The 22,373-nt window shown below is 33.2% G+C and overlaps 1 non-coding gene across 1 annotated transcript; it reads left to right on the forward strand.

Moving 5' to 3' along the window:
- The first annotated feature begins 20,477 nt into the window (after positions 1–20,477).
- LOC135147434 (small nucleolar RNA R71) lies at positions 20,478–20,584 on the forward strand. The gene has a single exon (XR_010285011.1). It is a non-coding gene; the product is annotated as a small nucleolar RNA R71 (small nucleolar RNA).
- Positions 20,585–22,373: the final 1,789 nt, after the last annotated feature.

Consider the following 22,373-nt stretch of genomic DNA (forward strand, 5'->3'; position numbering starts at 1 on the left):
AGAAATGTATAGTAAAAGATAATATAATCACAACCAGTTATTGAGTGTTGCCATTAAGAGTATGACAAGCAAATTATATATTTTATAAAGTGAAATTTTATCGAGAAGGAAGTTTAAATGAATTTTTGACTCTGACAAGTTTCTCGCAGGCGACTAGCTCTTTAAGCCGACGAAGCAATATCTTCCTAAAATTGTTTGGAAGACCGCCATAATGCCTCAATATGAATTTGGCGATTGCAGTGGAACTGGATCCACTTCTCCTCTTCAAAGAACATATGGCGTGAAAGATCATCTTCATTTTAAACAAACTAGAAGTTAGATATATTCCCAATCAAATAGAATCATTTTATATGTACTATATATACACACAAATCATTCAAAGTATATAAAGATCAATTTACCTCTTCATAGGAAGGATGAAAAGGCTTATAGGTACTAGGTTGTGCATTTATCATAAGAACCATTATGACGATATTAGTGTTATGTCTCTCCCAAAGAATGTCTCTCCCAAAGACTTTGATATTAATCCTCCGATCTTTGTGTGTTTGTGTGTTTTCATTTGGATGTCAAGTAATATATAGTTGTTTGATTTATAATGACCTAACAGTAAAGTGACTGGTTAGATGTAATGAGGTCCGTTGATTTAAACATAATCTATGATTGTGGGAGGGAGTCTTTTTGGGAATATCCCTTCCACGCGGGTAATTACTAATTTTGAAAATGATGAATATTTAAATTTAATGTTGAGTTCTACATTAATTTTTTCTATTCGAAGATTTTTATTAAATAAAAGTTATGTTTGAGTTTTGTTTGTTTAAACCATATTCATATTTTTATATTATTTTAATTTTATGATCTTATTTAATTTATTATATATTATATACATGATATTTAATAACTGAATTACTATGTTTGAGCTTAATTTAGTTTAATATATAATTCAAATTTCCCTATATTTTATTTTTTGAATTTAATTATAATTCAAATTTTCCTATATTTTATTTTATTTATTGTACAAAAGGTTATTCTCACAATTTAGATTGGTAAACATACATTAATCATCAATAAATATAGTAAAAAGATAATATAATCACAACCAGTTCTTGAGCATTGCCATTAAGAGTATGACAAGCAAATTACATTTTTATAAAGTGAAATTTCATTGAGAAGGAAGTTTAAATGAATTTTTGACTCTGATAAGCTTCTGGCAAGCCACTAGCTCTTTAAGCCGATGAAGCAATATCTTCCTAAAATTCTTTGGAAGACCGCCATAATGCTTCAGGATGAATTTGGCGATTGCAGAGGAACTGGATCCATTTCTCCTCTTCAAAGAACATATGGCGTGAAAGATCATCTTCATTTTAAACAAACTAGAAGTTAGATATATTCCCAATTCTAAAATCATTTTATATGTACTATATACACAAATCATTCAAATAGTGTATAAAGAATTTACCTCTTCATAGGAAGGATGAAAAGGCTTATAGGTCCTAGGTTGTGCATTCATCATAAGAACCATTATGACGATATTAGCTGTTATGTCTTACCCAAAGAATGCTCTCCCAAAGACTTTGATATTAATACTCCGATCTTTGTGTGTTTGTGTGTCAGTACGTACTAGTTGTTGATTTATAATGACCTAACCGTAATGTGATTGGTTAGATGTAATGAGGTCTGTTAGATTTAAACCTAATCTATGGTTGTGGGAGGGAGTCTTTTTCGGGAATATCCCTTCGACGCGGTAATTACTAATTTTCAGAATGATGATTATTTAAATTTAATGTTGATCAAGATCTAACTATCATCAGTCATGGTTTCGGTGTTAGGGTCAATAATACAATGGATCGTCATTCAGTCTAGGAGGATAGAATTGTTGAAATGGTAAGATCATTTCTATCCCCATCGGGCTACCGAGGATGTTTGGGTTTCCATAAAATTCTCAATGATTGATATACACCACTAAGTAGTCTGCCCCGATGTACAAGGTGTGAGTTAAACTATCTCAGCAGAGTTGTGAAGCATCCCTTGAGATTGTCAAACATTATGTTAGGAAAAGGAAGAAGCTTGCGCCAGAGGAAGGAGAGAAACGCGCACACTAATTCTAGTTGTCAGTATGTGTTTGCTTTATCGAGTTGTGCTCTCTATGTCAATCATGGTCGATGTATTCTTCGGCAAACGGTGTCAAATTTTGTTAAATGAGAAATAGGTTAGTCAGCTTCTAGTCTTGTGAATGACGTGTTTTAAAAGTTGTGTTTGTGTATCTAGACTTTATATGCCCATGCAAAATGGTTGTAAATCCAAGAATTTGAATTATTTAGGGTTTTCTAATAAAGAAAACCTATCACTTGATAGATTATACAAGCTTCCATATGGATAATTTTTATCTGGTGGGATAGAATTACTTCGAGGTCAAGATTCACAGACTTAGACTCTATTAAATTTTATTAATATGGATTACTACTTAGCCTAAGAAAAACCAATAAAATTAACAAATAGTAAGTTTCAATCCATCATTAATGGGACTTAAACTATTTAATAAGCTTGTACATGGTTGAGACCATATTTCATATTTCACAACAATAAGAGTCTTTGACTCAATTAAATTTGGTGTTTATTCACCAATTTCATTGAATCTACATCATGTGTTATATCGATTCATGGCCTTGTATATGAAGAGGGCTGGGTTAATTTTAATAGCACACTGATTGCCTATATCAAGTACTTATGTTTATTATAAAAATATCCAAAAAGGCTTTATGTGATATTGGGGTGCTACTTTTGTATTTGGTATAAGATTAGAAAAGGGTTTAACATCTCTAAATTTATTTGATAAATGTAGCATAAGTTGATAAACACATAATACTATGATTATTTATCAACATGAGGGAGAGTGTATTGTTTTTTTACCCCTTGTTAGTTAAAACTCCCTGTAGTTGAGTGATAGTATTTAACAACATCTTTATAGTCTAATAATAGTTATGTGCAACTAAGAACCAGCAATTCCAACTTTTCTCGTTTAAACTTTTTTATCCCCATGCAAACGCCATACAAGATTATATACAACAAAAGTAGTAGATAATTTTTCCATGTGAAAGGATACCATCTTATTATTTTCAATATTACAAACCCATAATTCAAATCTAAAAAAAATGATCTAACTAAATAAACGAAGATGATAGCATCCCTATAGGGAGATCAATCTGAGATATTTTGCAAGGGCCGGTTTTGTAATTATAGGATTTTGTGGGATTGAAGTGGTACATACATACATTTTTTCCACGATAATTTGTCCTGGCTCATAATACATCGATGTTCACTAAAGATTTCATTTTTTATTTAGTTATATAGCTAGATAAACAATATCAAACACAACACAAAAACAATATTCGGCGTCCAATTTACAATTAATGAGCACCATTTTGCATTTATAATTAATTAAAATAATTTAGAATTTTACATACGGTGTTTTACTATACTTTATATGTGAAAAAAAATTCAATTTTACAACCAATAGAAAAAATCTATATTATAATACTCGGTTTGGTATAGTAAAAAAAATTATGATTAATTTATAATCATCATTCACGGTGAGAATCTTAACCACTTATAAAAATTTCATCAACCATTCAATTTATATAGCATAACTTTACACATCTTCCTAAAGTGAAATTATATATATTATAAAGTGAAATTTTATCGAGAAGGAAGTTTAAATGAATTTTTGACTCTGACAAGTTTCTCGCAGGCGACTAGCTCTATAAGCCGACGAAGCAATATCTTCCTAAAATTGTTTGGAAGACCGCCATAATGCCTCAATATGAATTTGGCGATTGCAGTGGAACTGGATCCACTTCTCCTCTTCAAAGAACATATGGCGTGAAAGATCATCTTCATTTTAAACAAACTAGAGGTTAGATATATTCCCAATCAAATAGAATCATTTTATATGTACTATATATACACACAAATCATTCAAAGTATATAAAGAATTTACCTCTTCATAGGAAGGATGAAAAGGCTTATAGGTACTAGGTTGTGCATTTATCATAAGAACCATTATGACGATATTAGTGTTATGTCTCTCCCAAAGAATGTCTCTCCCAAAGACTTTGATATTAATCCTCCGATCTTTGTGTGTTTGTGTGTTTTTCATTTGGATGTCAAGTAATATATAGTTGTTTGATTTATAATGACCTAACAGTAAAGTGATTGGTTAGATGTAATGAGGTCCGTTGGATTTAAACATAATCTATGATTGTGGGAGGGAGTCTTTTTTGGGAATATCCCTTCCACGCGGTAATTACTAATTTTGAAAATGATGAATATTTAAATTTAATGTTGAGTTCTACATTAGTTTTTTCTATTCGAAGATTTTTATTAAATAAAAGTTATGTTTGAGTTTTGTTTGTTTAAACCATATTCATATTTTTATATTATTTTAATTTTATGATCTTATTTAATTTATTATATATTATATACATGATATATAATAACTGAATTACTATGTTTGAGCTTAATTTAGTTTAATATATAATTCAAATTTCCCTATATTTTATTTTTTGAATTTAATTATAATTCAAATTTTCCTATATTTTATTTTATTTATTGTACATAAGGTTATTCTCACAATTTAGATTGGTAAACATACATTTAATCATCAATAAATGTAGTAAAAAGATAATATAATCACAACCAGTTCTTGAGCATTGCCATTAGGAGTATGACAAGCAAATTACATTTTTTATAAAGTGAAATTTCATTGAGAAGGAAGTTTAAATGAATTTTTGACTCTGATAAGCTTCTGGCAAGCCACTAGCTCTTTAAGCCGATGAAGCAATATCTTCCTAAAATTCTTTGGAAGACCGCCATAATGCTTCAGGATGAATTTGGCGATTGCAGAGGAACTGGATCCATTTCTCCTCTTCAAAGAACATATGGCGTGAAAGATCATCTTCATTTTAAACAAACTAGAAGTTAGATATATTCCCAATTCTAAAATCATTTTATATGTACTATATACACAAATCATTCAAATAGTGTATAAAGAATTTACCTCTTCATAGGAAGGATGAAAAGGCTTATAGGTACTAGGTTGTGCATTCATCATAAGAACCATTATGACGATATTAGCTGTTATGTCTTACCCAAAGAATGCTCTCCCAAAGACTTTGATATTAATACTCCGATCTTTGTGTGTTTGTGTGTGTTTCATTTGGATGTCAGTACTAGTTGTTGATTTATAATGACCTAACCGTAATGTGATTGGTTAGATGTAATGAGGTCTGTTGGATTTAAACCTAATCTATGGTTGTGGGAGGGAGTCTTTTTCGGGAATATCCCTTCGACGCGGTAATTACTAATTTTCAGAATGATGATTATTTAAATTTAATGTTGATCAAGATCTAACTATCATCAGTCATGGTTTCGGTGTTAGGGTCGATAATACAATGGATCGTCATTCAGTCTAGGAGGATAGAATTGTTGAAATGGTAAGATCATTTCTATCCCCATCGGGCTACCGAGGATGTTTGGGTTTCAATAAAATTCTCAATGATTGATATACACCACTAAGTAGTCTGCCCCGATGTACAAGGTGTGAGGTAAACTATCTCAGCAGAGTTGTGAAGCATCCCTTGAGATTGTCAAACATTATGTTAGGAAAAGGAAGAAGCTTGCGCCAGAGGAAGGAGAGAAACGCGCACACTAATTCTAGTTGTCAGTATGTGTTTGCTTTATCAACTTGTGCTCTCTATGTCAATCATGGTCAATGTATTCTTCCGCAAACGGTGTCAAATTTTGTTAAATGAGAAATAGGTTAGTCAGCTTCTAGTCTTGTGAATGACGTGTTTTAAAAGTTGTGTTTGTGTATCTAGACTTTATATGCCCACGCAAAATGGTTGTAAATCCAAGAATTTGAATTATTTAGGGTTTTCTAATAAAGAAAACCTATCACTTGATAGATTATACAAGCTTCCATATGGATAATTTTTATCTCGTGGGATAGAATTACTTCGAGGTCAAGATTCACAGACTTAGACTCTATTAAATTTTATTAATATGGAGTACATGGTTGAGACCATATTTCATATTTCACAACAATAAGAGTCTTTGACTCAATTAAATTTGGTGTTTATTCACCAATTTCATTGAATCTACATCATGTGTTATATCGATTCATGGCCTTGTATATGAAGAGGGCTGGGTTAATTTTAATAGCACACTGATTGCCTATATCAAGTACTTATGTTTATTATAAAAATATCCAAAAAGGCTTTATGTGATATTGGGGTGCTACTTTTGTATTTGGTATAAGATTAGAAAAGGGTTTAACATCTCTAAATTTATTTGATAAATGTAGCATAAGTTGATAAACACATAATACTACGATTATTTATCAACATGAGGGAGAGTGTATTGTTTTTTTACCCCTTGTTAGTTAAAACTCCCTGTAGTTGAGTGATAGTATTTAACAACATCTTTATAGTCTAATAATAGTTTATGTGCAACTAAGAACCAGCAATTCCAACTTTTCTCATTTAAACTTTTTTATCCCCATGCAAACGCCATACAAGATTATATACAACAAAAGTAGTAGATAATTTTTCCATGTGAAAGGATACCATCTTATTATTTTCAATATTACAAACCCATAATTCAAATCTAAAAAAAATGATCTAACTAAATAAATGAAGATGATAGCATCCCTATAGGGAGATCAATCTGAGATATTTTGCAAGGGCCGGTTTTGTAATTATAGGATTTTGTGGGATTGAAGTGGTACATACATACATTTTTTCCACGATAATTTGTCCTGGCTCATAATACATCGATGTTCACTAAAGATTTCATTTTTTATTTAGTTATATAGCTAGATAAACAATATAAAACACAACACAAAAACAATATTCGGCGTCCAATTTACAATTAATGAGCACCATTTTGCATTTATAATTAATTAAAATAATTTAGAATTTTACATACGGTGTTTTACTATACTTTATATGTGAAAAAAAATTCAATTTTACAACCAATAGAAAAAATCTATATTATAATACTCGGTTTGGTATAGTAAAAAAAAATTATGATTAATTTATAATCATCATTCACGGTGAGAATCTTAACCACTTATAAAAATTTCATCAACCATTCAATTTATATAGCATAACTTTACACATCTGTGATATGTATATAAGGTTATTATCACAATTTAGATTGCTAAACATATATGTAATCGGCAAGAAATGTATAGTAAAAAGATAATATAATCACAACCAGTTATTGAGTGTTGCCATTAAGAGTATGACAAGCAAATTATATATTTTATAAAGTGAAATTTTATCGAGAAGGAAGTTTAAATGAATTTTTGACTCTGACAAGTTTCTCGCAGGCGACTAGCTCTTTAAGCCGACGAAGCAATATCTTCCTAAAATTGTTTGGAAGACCGCCATAATGCCTCAATATGAATTTGGCGATTGCAGTGGAACTGGATCCACTCTCCTCTTCAAAGAACATATGGCGTGAAAGATCATCTTCATTTTAAACAAACTAGAAGTTAGATATATTCCCAATCAAATAGAATCATTTTATATGTACTATATATACACACAAATCATTCAAAGTATATAAAGAATTTACCTCTTCATAGGAAGGATGAAAAGGCTTATAGGTACTAGGTTGTGCATTTATCATAAGAACCATTATGACGATATTAGTGTTATGTCTCTCCCAAAGAATGTCTCTCCCAAAGACTTTGATATTAATCCTCCGATCTTTGTGTGTTTGTGTGTTTTTCATTTGGATGTCAAGTAATATATAGTTGTTTGATTTATAATGACCTAACAGTAAAGTGATTGGTTAGATGTAATGAGGTCCGTTGGATTTAAACATAATCTATGATTGTGGGAGGGAGTCTTTTTTGGGAATATCCCTTCCACGCGGTAATTACTAATTTTGAAAATGATGAATATTTAAATTTAATGTTGAGTTCTACATTAGTTTTTTCTATTCGAAGATTTTTATTAAATAAAAGTTATGTTTGAGTTTTGTTTGTTTAAACCATATTCATATTTTTATATTATTTTAATTTTATGATCTTATTTAATTTATTATATATTATATACATGATATATAATAACTGAATTACTATGTTTGAGCTTAATTTAGTTTAATATATAATTCAAATTTCCCTATATTTTATTTTTTGAATTTAATTATAATTCAATTTTTCCTATATTTTATTTTATTTATTGTACATAAGGTTATTCTCACAATTTAGATTGGTAAACATACATTTAATCATCAATAAATGTAGTAAAAAGATAATATAATCACAACCAGTTCTTGAGCATTGCCATTAAGAGTATGACAAGCAAATTACATTTTTTATAAAGTGAAATTTCATTGAGAAGGAAGTTTAAATGAATTTTTGACTCTGATAAGCTTCTGGCAAGCCACTAGCTCTTTAAGCCGATGAAGCAATATCTTCCTAAAATTCTTTGGAAGACCGCCATAATGCTTCAGGATGAATTTGGCGATTGTAGAGGAACTGGATCCATTTCTCCTCTTCAAAGAACATATGGCGTGAAAGATCATCTTCATTTTAAACAAACTAGAAGTTAGATATATTCCCAATTCTAAAATCATTTTATATGTACTATATACACAAATCATTCAAATAGTGTATAAAGAATTTACCTCTTCATAGGAAGGATGAAAAGGCTTATAGGTACTAGGTTGTGCATTCATCATAAGAACCATTATGACGATATTAGCTGTTATGTCTTACCCAAAGAATGCTCTCCCAAAGACTTTGATATTAATACTCCGATCTTTGTGTGTTTGTGTGTGTTTCATTTGGATGTCAGTACTGGTTGTTGATTTATAATGACCTAACCGTAATGTGATTGGTTAGATGTAATGAGGTCTGTTGGATTTAAACCTAATCTATGGTTGTGGGAGGGAGTCTTTTTCGGGAATATCCCTTCGACGCGGTAATTACTAATTTTCAGAATGATGATTATTTAAATTTAATGTTGATCAAGATCTAACTATCATCAGTCATGGTTTCGGTGTTAGGGTCGATAATACAATGGATCGTCATTCAGTCTAGGAGGATAGAATTGTTGAAATGGTAAGATCATTTCTATCCCCATCGGGCTACCGAGGATGTTTGGGTTTCCATAAAATTCTCAATGATTGATATACACCACTAAGTAGTCTGCCCCGATGTACAAGGTGTGAGTTAAACTATCTCAGCAGAGTTGTGAAGCATCCCTTGAGATTGTCAAACATTATGTTAGGAAAAGGAAGAAGCTTGCGCCAGAGGAAGGAGAGAAACGCGCACACTAATTCTAGTTGTCAGTATGTGTTTGCTTTATCGACTTGTGCTCTCTATGTCAATCATGGTCAATGTATTCTTCCGCAAACGGTGTCAAATTTTGTTAAATGAGAAATAGGTTAGTCAGCTTCTAGTCTTGTGAATGACGTGTTTTAAAAGTTGTGTTTGTGTATCTAGACTTTATATGCCCACGCAAAATGGTTGTAAATCCAAGAATTTGAATTATTTAGGGTTTTCTAATAAAGAAAACCTATCACTTGATAGATTATACAAGCTTCCATATGGATAATTTTTATCTCGTGGGATAGAATTACTTCGAGGTCAAGATTCACAGACTTAGACTCTATTAAATTTTATTAATATGGATTACTACTTAGCCTAAGAAAAACCAATAAAATTAACAAATAGTAAGTTTCAATCCATCATTAATGGGACTTAAACTATTTAATAAGCTTGTACATGGTTGAGACCATATTTCATATTTCACAACAATAAGAGTCTTTGACTCAATTAAATTTGGTGTTTATTCACCAATTTCATTGAATCTACATCATGTGGTTATATCGATTCATGGCCTTGTATATGAAGAGGGCTGGGTTAATTTTAATAGCACACTGATTGCCTATATCAAGTACTTATGTTTATTATAAAAATATCCAAAAAGGCTTTATGTGATATTGGGGTGCTACTTTTGTATTTGGTATAAGATTAGAAAAGGGTTTAACATCTCTAAATTTATTTGATAAATGTAGCATAAGTTGATAAACACATAATACTATGATTATTTATCAACATGAGGGAGAGTGTATTGTTTTTTTACCCCTTGTTAGTTAAAACTCCCTGTAGTTGAGTGATAGTATTTAACAACATCTTTATAGTCTAATAATAGTTTATGTGCAACTAAGAACCAGCAATTCCAACTTTTCTCATTTAAACTTTCTTATCCCCATGCAAACGCCATACAAGATTATATACAACAAAAGTAGTAGATAATTATTCCATGTGAAAGGATACCATCTTATTATTTTCAATATTACAAACCCATAATTCAAATCTAAAAAAAATGATCTAACTAAATAAATGAAGATGATAGCATCCCTATAGGGAGATCAATCTGAGATATTTTGCAAGGGCCGGTTTTGTAATTATAGGATTTTGTGGGATTGAAGTGGTACATACATACATTTTTTCCACGATAATTTGTCCTCGCTCATAATACATCGATGTTCACTAAAGATTTCATTTTTTATTTAGTTATATAGCTAGATAAACAATATCAAACACAACACAAAAACAATATTCGGCGTCCAATTTACAATTAATGAGCACCATTTTGCATTTATAATTAATTAAAATAATTTAGAATTTTACATACGGTGTTTTACTATACTTTATATGTGAAAAAAAATTCAATTGTACAACCAATAGAAAAAATCTATATTATAATACTCGGTTTGGTATAGTAAAAAAAATTATGATTAATTTATAATCATCATTCACGGTGAGAATCTTAACCACTTATAAAAATTTCATCAACCATTCAATTTATATAGCATAACTTTACACATCTGTGATATGTATATAAGGATATTCTCACAATTTAGATTGCTAAACATATATGTAATCGGCAAGAAATGTATAGTAAAAAGATAATATAATCACAACCAGTTATTGAGTGTTGCCATTAGGAGTATGACAAGCAAATTATATATTTTATAAAGTGAAATTTTATCGAGAAGGAAGTTTAAATGAATTTTTGACTCTGACAAGTTTCTCGCAGGCGACTAGCTCTTTAAGCCGACGAAGCAATATCTTCCTAAAATTGTTTGGAAAACCGCCATAATGCCTCAATATGAATTTGGCGATTGCAGTGGAACTGGATCCACTTCTCCTCTTCAAAGAACATATGGCGTGAAAGATCATCTTCATTTTAAACAAACTAGAAGTTAGATATATTCCCAATCAAATAGAATCATTTTATATGTACTATATATATACACAAATCATTCAAATATTATATAAAGAATTTACCTCTTCATAGGAAGGATGAAAAGGCTTATAGGTACTAGGTTGTGCATTCATCATAAGAACCATTATGACGATATTAGTGTTATGTCTCTCCCAGAGAATGTCTCTCCCAAAGACTTTGATATTAATCCTCCGATCTTTGTGTGTTTGTGTGTTTTTCATTTGGATGTAAAGTAATATATAGTTGTTGATTTATAATGACCTAACAGTGAAGTGATTGGTTAGATGGAATGAGGTTCGTTGGATTTCAACATAATCTATATGATTGTGGGAGGGAGTCTTTTTTGGGAATATTCCTTCCACGCGGTAATTACTAATTTTCAAAATGATGAATATTTAAATTTAATGTTGAGTTCTACATAAGTTTTTTCTATTCGAAGATTTTTATTAAATAAAAGTTATGTTTGAGTTTTGTTTGTTTAAACCATATTCATATTTTTATATTACTTTAATTTTATGATCTTATTTAATTTATTATATATTATATACATGATATATAATAACTGAATTACTATGTTTGAGCTTAATTTAGTTTAATATATAATTCAAATTTCCCTATATTTTATTTTTTGAATTTAATTATAATTCAATTTTTCCTATATTTTATTTTATTTATTGTACATAAGGTTATTCTCACAATTTAGATTGGTAAACATACATTTAATCATCAATAAATGTAGTAAAAAGATAATATAATCACAACCAGTTCTTGAGCATTGCCATTAAGAGTATGACAAGCAAATTACATTTTTTATAAAGTGAAATTTCATTGAGAAGGAAGTTTAAATGAATTTTTGACTCTGATAAGCTTCTGGCAAGCCACTAGCTCTTTAAGCCGATGAAGCAATATCTTCCTAAAATTCTTTGGAAGACCGCCATAATGCTTCAGGATGAATTTGGCGATTGCAGAGGAACTGGATCCATTTCTCCTCTTCAAAGAACATATGGCGTGAAAGATCATCTTCATTTTAAACAAACTAGAAGTTAGATATATTCCCAATTCTAAAATCATTTTATATGTACTATATACACAAATCATTCAAATAGTGTATAAAGAATTTACCTCTTCATAGGAAGGATGAAAAGGCTTATAGATACTAGGTTGTGCATTCATCATAAGAACCATTATGACGATATTAGCTGTTATGTCTTACCCAAAGAATGCTCTCCCAAAGACTTTGATATTAATACTCCGATCTTTGTGTGTTTGTGTGTGTTTCATTTGGATGTCAGTACTAGTTGTTGATTTATAATGACCTAACCGTAATGTGATTGGTTAGATGTAATGAGGTCTGTTGGATTTAAACCTAATCTATGGTTGTGGGAGGGAGTCTTTTTCGGGAATATCCCTTCGACGCGGTAATTACTAATTTTCAGAATGATGATTATTTAAATTTAATGTTGATCAAGATCTAACTATCATCAGTCATGGTTTCGGTGTTAGGGTCGATAATACAATGGATCGTCATTCAGTCTAGGAGGATAGAATTGTTGAAATGGTAAGATCATTTCTATCCCCATCGGGCTACCGAGGATGTTTGGGTTTCCATAAAATTCTCAATGATTGATATACACCACTAAGTAGTCTGCCCCGATGTACAAGGTGTGAGGTAAACTATCTCAGCAGAGTTGTGAAGCATCCTTGAGATTGTCAAACATTATGTTAGGAAAAGGAAGAAGCTTGCGCCAGAGGAAGGAGAGAAACGCGCACACTAATTCTAGTTGTCAGTATGTGTTTGCTTTATCGACTTGTGCTCTCTATGTCAATCATGGTCAATGTATTCTTCCGCAAACGGTGTCAAATTTTGTTAAATGAGAAATAGGTTAGTCAGCTTCTAGTCTTGTGAATGACGTGTTTTAAAAGTTGTGTTTGTGTATCTAGACTTTATATGCCCATGCAAAATGGTTGTAAATCCAAGAATTTGAATTATTTAGGGTTTTCTAATAAAGAAAACCTATCACTTGATAGATTATACAAGCTTCCATATGGATAATTTTTATCTCGTGATTCACAGACTTAGACTCTATTAAATTTTATTAATATGGATTACTACTTAGCCTAAGAAAAACCAATAAAATTAACAAATAGTAAGTTTCAATCCATCATTAATGGGACTTAAACTATTTAATAAGCTTGTACATGGTTGAGACCATATTTCATATTTCACAACAATAAGAGTCTTTGACGACTCAATTAAATTTGGTGTTTATTCACCAATTTCATTGAATCTACATCATGTGTTATATCGATTCATGGCCTTGTATATGAAGAGGGCTGGGTTAATTTTAATAGCACACTGATTGCCTATATCAAGTACTTATGTTTATTATAAAAATATCCAAAAAGCCTTTATGTGATATTGGGGTGCTACTTTTGTATTTGGTATAAGATTAGAAAAGGGTTTAACATCTCTAAATTTATTTGATAAATGTAGCATAAGTTGATAAACACATAATACTATGATTATTTATCAACATGAGGGAGAGTGTATTGTTTTTTTACCCCTTGTTAGTTAAAACTCCCTGTAGTTGAGTGATAGTATTTAACAACATCTTTATAGTCTAATAATAGTTTATGTGCAACTAAGAACCAGCAATTCCAACTTTTCTCATTTAAACTTTTTTATCCCCATGCAAACGCCATACAAGATTATAAACAACAAAAGTAGGAGATAATTTTTCCATGTGAAAGGATACCATCTTATTATTTTCAATATTACAAACCCATAATTCAAATCTAAAAAAAACGATCTAACTAAATAAATGAAGATGATAGCATCCCTATAGGGAGATCAATCTGAGATATTTTGCAAAGGCCGGTTTTGTAATTATAGGATTTGTGGGATTGAAGTGGTACATACATACATTTTTTCCACGATAATTTGTCCTGGCTCATAATACATCGATGTTCACTAAAGATTTCATTTTTTATTTAGTTATATAGCTAGATAAACAATATCAAACACAACACAAAAACAATATTCGGCGTCCAATTTACAATTAATGAGCACCATTTTGCATTTATAATTAATTAAAATAATTTAGAATTTTACATACGGTGTTTTACTATACTTTATATGTGAAAAAAATTCAAATTTACAACCAATAGTAAAAATCTATATTATAATACTCGGTTTGGTATAGTAAAAAAAATTATGATTAATTTATAATCATCATTCACGGTGAGAATCTTAACCACTTATAAATATTTCATCAACCATTCAATTTATATAGCATAACTTTACACATCTCTGATATGTATATAAGGATATTCTCACAATTTAGATTGCTAAACATATATGTAATCGGCAAGAAATGTATAGTAAACAGATAATATAATCACAACCAGTTATTGAGTGTTGCCATTAAGAGTATGACAAGCAAATTATATATTTTATAAAGTGAAATTTTATCGAGAAGGAAGTTTAAATGAATTTTTGACTATGACAAGTTTCTCGCAGGCCACTAGCTCTTTAAGCCGACGAAGCAATATCTTCCTAAAATTGTTTGGAAGACCGCCATAATGCCTCAGGATGAATTTGGCGATTGCAGTGGAACTGGATCCACTTCTCCTCTTCAAAGAACATATGGCGTGAAAGATCATCTTCATTTTAAACAAACTAGAAGTTAGATATATTCCCAATCAAATAAAATCATTTTATATGTACTATATATACACAAATCATTCAAATATTATATAAAGAATTTACCTCTTCATAGGAAGGATGAAAAGGCTTATAGGTACTAGGTTGTGCATTCATCATAAGAACCATTATGACGATATTAGTGTTATGTCTCTCCCAGAGAATGTCTCTCCCAAAGACTTTGATATTAATCCTCCGATCTTTGTGTGTTTGTGTGTTTTTCATTTGGATGTAAAGTAATATATAGTTGTTGATTTATAATGACCTAACAGTGAAGTGATTGGTTAGATGGAATGAGGTTCGTTGGATTTCAACATAATCTATATGATTGTGGGAGGGAGTCTTTTTTGGGAATATCCCTTCCACGCGGTAATTACTAATTTTCAAAATGATGAATATTTAAATTTAATGTTGAGTTCTACATAAGTTTTTTCTATTCGAAGTTTTTTATTAAATAAAAGTTATGTTTGAGTTTTGTTTGTTTAAACCATATTCATATTTTTATATTACTTTAATTTTATTATCTAATTTAATTTATTATATATAATATACATGATATTTAATAACTGAATTTTTGACTCTGACACGCTTCTGGCAAGCCACTAGCTCTTTAAGCCGATGAAGCAATATTTGTTCGCAAAAATCTACACGCAAGCGCACGTGATCACAAGTAATATATTTGTTCGTTCCCACAGAGACTGGTGAATTAAGAATACGCACCTATGCAACAATGTATGAGTAATTTTCACTGCTAAGACAATTAACAAGGATGTGTTCTTTTATACTAATAACTAAATTTACTAATCAAAATCAGAATAGGAAAACACATGGGATTCTAACTTCATTATCGAATTCATCTAGAATTGAAATTACTGATTAACATGCGACTGTTGATCCTAATCAGACAACACGAAAGTAATACATGCCAACTCTCGTTGCACACATATCATACCAATCAAAATCCACAATTAAGACAGAGATCTCATGGACACCAACAAAGCTCAGACCCTATATCTCTATAGCGGTAGTGTAAGCAGAGAGGTTTAATAACAGGTCATCTATCATGATTACACAGGGTGATAAAAATAGTTCAAGTCTACCACAAATTATGCTTCATTCACATAATCCTATGTTTACATGGCATAGTTCTAAATTCAATCATCCACTCTCGCTTCAGAAAGAATTAACAAACAACTTAGAAGTTAGCTATGCTCCTAAGAAGAATAAGCACGGCGCATGCAAAGAAATCAACGTACGTCACAAAATCAAGCAATTAATATTCTTTACTAGACTACATCGATAAGTCCATTAGAATCCCATGAAGGCGGTTAGTTCTTAATCGAACTAATCGACATCATGGGTTCTAATGAAAACATGATAAATAAAAGACGAGAATTAAACATAAGACAATTGCTTGAATTAATAAATAAGAACACAACGTTACAGAATTGATGTTCATGATCTCGCTCGAAACTGTCACTTCCTCGCGAAGAACGATCCAATACAATTCACTAATGTGTTTTTATTACAAGAGAAAAACTGATAAAACTATATTCCGATATTCTACGATACAAGTGAGGCTAGGGTTTTTACACATGAGAAATTAGATACATTGACCAAGTCAACCGGGCCTTGACCGCTGCTAAAATCCATCAGAAAAGCTGCAAAAATCGGCCCGGAACAACTCTGCTGGGCGCGGCCGCGCTAAACTAGCGCAGGCGCGCTAGTGGGACAGTAGCTAGCGCGGGCGCGCTAAGATCTAGCGCGGGCGCGCTAAGATCTGCCACTGGCAGCCCGTTTCTTCGTTTTTTAGCTCGTTCTCGCGTGCATGCCCTTCCTCGCTCTAGTACCACTTCCGTAGGTGATCACGGTTGCATTTAGCACATGCAACAAGCCCTTTAAACCCCTAGACAGCTCTAGTGGACGAGTGTGTTCTCGTGAGGGTTTGTAGAAGATGTACCCACAAAATCCCAAGTCGTGATGAATCCACAATTCTCTATTCTTGCAATTAATGCACCAAAAACAACCTAAAATGAGAGAAAATCACTTCATCACCTCAACTCGTGACCTGCACAGAAAAACACTAAAAACACATCAAAAGACACTAAACACTTAACTACAACCAACCAATTTAAGTGGAAATGAAGGCCTATAAGTGTGTATAAATACCACTTATCACACCCCCAAACTTAAACTGATGCTTGTCCTCAAGCGTCAACGACACTATACAATAATACAATGCAATGCATGAATGCAACTACGTGATGAATGAGTGAACTATGAAGTAATTGCCTTGCCAATTATAATACCTCAGATTGTGCTAATGTTCTCGAATTTCACTTCTCTCGCTACTAAGTCAATTACTCTTCTATTTACAAGTGTGGAGTGCCAGTGTGTGCAAGCATGCTCTTTTATTGAGACAAGACAAAAACTACTACTCCCACAGAATCCCAATCAAGAATCGTAAAAGTTTAAAACTAACACCCCGTCACTCAAGTCCAACTAAAAGCCAAGGTCCCAAAGAATGTCCACACCCTTCTATTTTATTCACTATATTTTTATTTTTTTTCTTTTTATTATTGGTGATTCATTGCTCGGTCTAAGGTCAGAGCGCTTCGCAGTGTAAATGCGTTACGAACACCACAAGACTTCACACACCAATTATTCACTCTATTCTAGTGGTTTATTTAACTGTGCAATGGTTGAGATCCCTAAAGATTTATGCACTAGTACCCATGTAGCGAGCGTTGGTTCAACAATCCCAAACCACGAAGGGCTTTAGGTTGTTAGGCACAAAGTCCCCTCAGACTTAGTTACTCGAGTACTAATGAGCTCAACCTAGTTAATTCTACCACTTATTTTTTTTTAGTGAATTTATTTACTACTCTTTTTTTTTTCTTTTTTTTTTTTTTAGAAAGGCATATTTACTCCTCAGTTCCCCCAAACTTAAGATTTACAGACTTAAGCTGAAGGGTGCTCAATTCAATCCTAGAATTCATGGAATTTCGTCTAAATCCTATCTCAAAAACATATGTGAATTACAATTTCCAACACAAGCAATTTCCAAGTACTAACCTAGCATTGCAATTGAAATTACTAATCAAGAACTACGCACATAACTCATCATAGGCAATTAACTTGGCTTAACTTCATAATTCATGCAAATGCTCGTGATACTAACTACGACAATTAGCTCTAAACATGAAAAAATAAAAAAAACGTGAGAAATAATCAAAGCAAAATAAAATAAACGTGAACTACATGAACTAACTAACACATGCAATAATAAACATAATTACAATACTATGCTCTTCCTTAGATTACCACCCCCAAACTTAAAATCTTCAATGTCCTCATTGAAGGTGATAAAAAGGATCGAATGTACCTAGAAGTCGGGAGGATCACCCTCCTCGGGTTGCGGATCAGGCGGTCTAGACACCATGCCATCTCCAAACACTGGCCAATCAACCTCAACACCAATGGTTCGAAAAGCACTCCCAAGAGCCTGAGTCAAATCCTCTGCAAAACGGCGGTGAATGTCATGCATGTCATCTATGCGCCGTGACAACCTTCTAAATTGCACATCACTTAAGAAATCTGGAGGTAGTGTGAGTTCGAGTTCGGAAGCTTCTTCAATAAATGGAGTACGATGCTCTTGAGAATTTTCAAGCTCTGCTACTTCTTCATCTTCGAAATCAGAATCCCCTGTTAAGACTCTCTCAAAGGTACTTGGCCTTAGCTTTTGCCCCGTCTCAGAATTTTCAACAGCTTCTAGTGGCTCCACCTTAAAGCATTCTTCTTCGTCGGTTGGAAATTTCATTGCGTTGAACACCTTAAAAGTGACACTCTGATCTTGAACTCTCATTGTAAGCTCTCCTTTTTGCACATCGATCAAAGTTTGGCCTGTAGCTAAGAATGGCCTCCCCAAGATAATGGGAATCTGCTTATCCTCCTCGAAGTCTAGAATGACAAAATCAGCAGGAAATATGAGCTTATCCACCTTAACCAAGACATCCTCCACTATACCTCGTGGGTAAGTGATGGACCGATCAGCCAGTTGTAATGACATGTTCGTAGGTTTCGGCTCCGGCAGCCCAAGTTTCTTGAAGACAGACAACGGCATCAGATTGATACTAGCTCCCAGGTCACACAAACACTTGTCGAAAGATAACTGCCCAATAGTACAAGGTATCGTGAAACTTCCCGGATCTTTCAGCTTTGGGGGCAATTTCTGCTGCAATACAGCACTGCACTCCTCGGTCAAAGCCACAGTCTCCAAATCCTCAAGTTTGATTTTCTGAGATAGAATACCTTTCATGAACTTAGCATAACTCGGCATTTGTTCTAGAGCCTCCGCAAAAGGTATGTTGATTTGTAATTTCTTGAAAACCTGTAGAAATTTAGCGAATTGTTTGTCGATCTTATGCTTCTGCAGTCTCTTCGGAAAAGGTGGAGGTGGATATACTTGCTTGACCCCAATATCAGCTTTCGGGCTAGATTCCTCGGCTGAATCCTTGCTTGCTTCCTCGTTGATTTTATTCTTGTCAGCTTCAACAACAGTTTTTTCACTATCTAACTTAGATGAGAGCACGGGTGTTTCAACCTGTTGATCACTCTCTTCCTTGTTTTGCTCTGTTGCTGATTCTTTTTCCTTCGTAACCTTTCCGGACCTTAAGGTGACAGCCTGTACCTGTTCCTTCATCTCTTTCTTACCCGGATTGGCCTCGGTATCACTAGGAAGCGTTCCTTGTGGTCTGTTTATCAACGCATTAGCAATTTGCCCAATCTGATTCTCCAAAGTTTTGATTGACACCGATTGGCTTTTTACCATTAGTCTTAATTCTTCCAATTCTGATCTTTCATTGGAAGACTGTCCAGCCACCCCATGATTTTGTTGCTGGAATCCGGGTGGATGGAATTGCTGTCTCGGTGCAAACTGTTGTTGAAAACCAGAAGGGTTAAAAGGTCTAGATCCTTGCTGCTGAAACTGTTCCTGTTGTTGTGGCATGTAATTCTGATTATTGCTCCAGCTGAAATTCGGATGATTCCGATTATTAGGATGATAAGTGGCCGGAGCTGGCTGTTGTGACCTCTGAAAGTTGCTCACAAATTGTGCTGATTCACTAGAGATGGCACACTGATCAGTAGAGTGAGTACCAGCACATAATTCGCAAATTGAGATTGGCTGTTGAATTCCTTGGTTAGCCAGAGAATCGACTTTCATCGTGAGAGCCTTAAGTTGAGCAGCAATAGCTGTAGACGTGTCAAGATCAAGAACTCCGGCTACCTTCCCTTGAGTAAGTCTTTGAGTAGGGTTCTGATATTCATTAGCAGCCATCATTTCAATAAGATCATAAGCTTCTTCATAACGTTTAGCCCATAGCGCACCTCCAGAAGCAGCATCAAGCATAGGTCTGGATTGAGGTCCAAGACCATTATAGAAACAGTTTATTTGCATCCAATCTGGCATGCCATGATGGGGACACTTCCTTAGCATCTCCTTATATCGCTCCCAGGCTTCACAGAATGTTTCTCCTGATTGTTGAGAGAATTGAGATAGAGCATTTCGTAGTGCAGCAGTCTTTGCCATGGGGAAGAATTTAGTGAGAAATTTCTGAGCTAGATCTTCCCATGTAGTAATAGAACCAGATGGTAAAGAATGCAACCATCCCTTAGCCTTATCTCTCAGTGAAAATGGAAAAAGCCTTAGCTTCACAGCATCATCAGAAACTCCATTAAATTTGAAAGTGTCACAGATCTCTATAAAATTACGTATATGCATATTAGGGTCTTCAGTAGGAGAACCCCCAAACTGTACCGAGTTCTGGACCATTTGAATAGTTCCTGGTTTGATTTCAAAGGCATTGGCTGCGATTGCAGGCCTGACAATGCTTGACTGGATATCATCGATCTTTGGCATAGAGAAATCCTTCAATGCCTTACTGTCTGGTTGTGCTTCAGGTTCTGTCATTGTTTCAGAATCAAAAGAAGAAGATGAATCAATTGCTTCCTTACGAGCTTTAGAACGTGTTAGCATAAACGCGACCCAAGTACCTGAAATAAAGAAAAGAAAAGAAAAGTGAGAAGAGAATAGAATCCTAGTCAGTGAATTTTAATGCACACTGATGACAAGTACATAAACTAATTAATTAACATCGAGTCCCCGGCAGCGGCGCCAAAAACTTGTTCGCAAAAATCTACACGCAAGCGCACGTGATCACAAGTAATATATTTGTTCGTTCCCACAGAGACTGGTGAATTAAGAATACGCACCTATGCAACAATGTATGAGTAATTTTCACTGCTAAGACAATTAACAAGGATGTGTTCTTTTATACTAATAACTAAATTTACTAATCAAAATCAGAATAGGAAAACACATGGGATTCTAACTTCATTATCGAATTCATCTAGAATTGAAATTACTGATTAACATGCGACTGTTGATCCTAATCAGACAACACGAAAGTAATACATGCCAACTCTCGTTGCACACATATCATACCAATCAAAATCCACAATTAAGACAGAGATCTCATGGACACCAACAAAGCTCAGACCCTATATCTCTATAGCGGTAGTGTAAGCAAAGAGGTTTAATAACAGGTCATCTATCATGATTAAACAGGGTGATAAAAATAGTTCAAGTCTACCACAAATTATGCTTCATTCAAATAATCCTATGTTTACATGGCATAGTTCTAAATTCAATCATCCACTCTCGCTTCAGAAAGAATTAACAAACAACTTAGAAGTTAGCTACGCTCCTAAGAAGAATAAGCACGGCGCATGCAAAGAAATCAACGTACGTCACAAAATCAAGCAATTAATATTCTTTACTAGACTACATCGATAAGTCCATTAGAATCCCATGAAGGCGGTTAGTTCTTAATCGAACTAATCGACATCATGGGTTCTAATGAAAACATGATAAATAAAAGACGAGAATTAAACATAAGACAATTGCTTGAATTAATAAATAAGAACACAACGTTACAGAATTGATGTTCACGATCTCGCTCGAAACTGTCACTTCCTCGCGAAGAACGATCCAATACAATTCACTAATGTGTTTTTATTACAAGAGAAAAACTGATAAAACTATATTCCGATATTCTACGATACAAGTGAGGCTAGGGTTTTTACACATGAGAAATTAGATACATTGACCAAGTCAACCGGGCCTTGACCGCTGCTAAAATCCATCAGAAAAGCTGCAAAAATCGGCCCGGAACAACTCTGCTGGGCGCGGCCGCGCTAAACTAGCGCAGGCGCGCTAGTGGGACAGTAGCTAGCGCGGGCGCGCTAAGATCTAGCGCAGGCGCGCTACTGTCTGCCACTGGCAGCCCGTTTCTTCGTTTTTT

Source organism: Daucus carota, chromosome 6, assembly GCF_001625215.2.
Source record: "Daucus carota subsp. sativus chromosome 6, DH1 v3.0, whole genome shotgun sequence".
NCBI lineage: Eukaryota > Viridiplantae > Streptophyta > Magnoliopsida > Apiales > Apiaceae > Daucus > Daucus carota.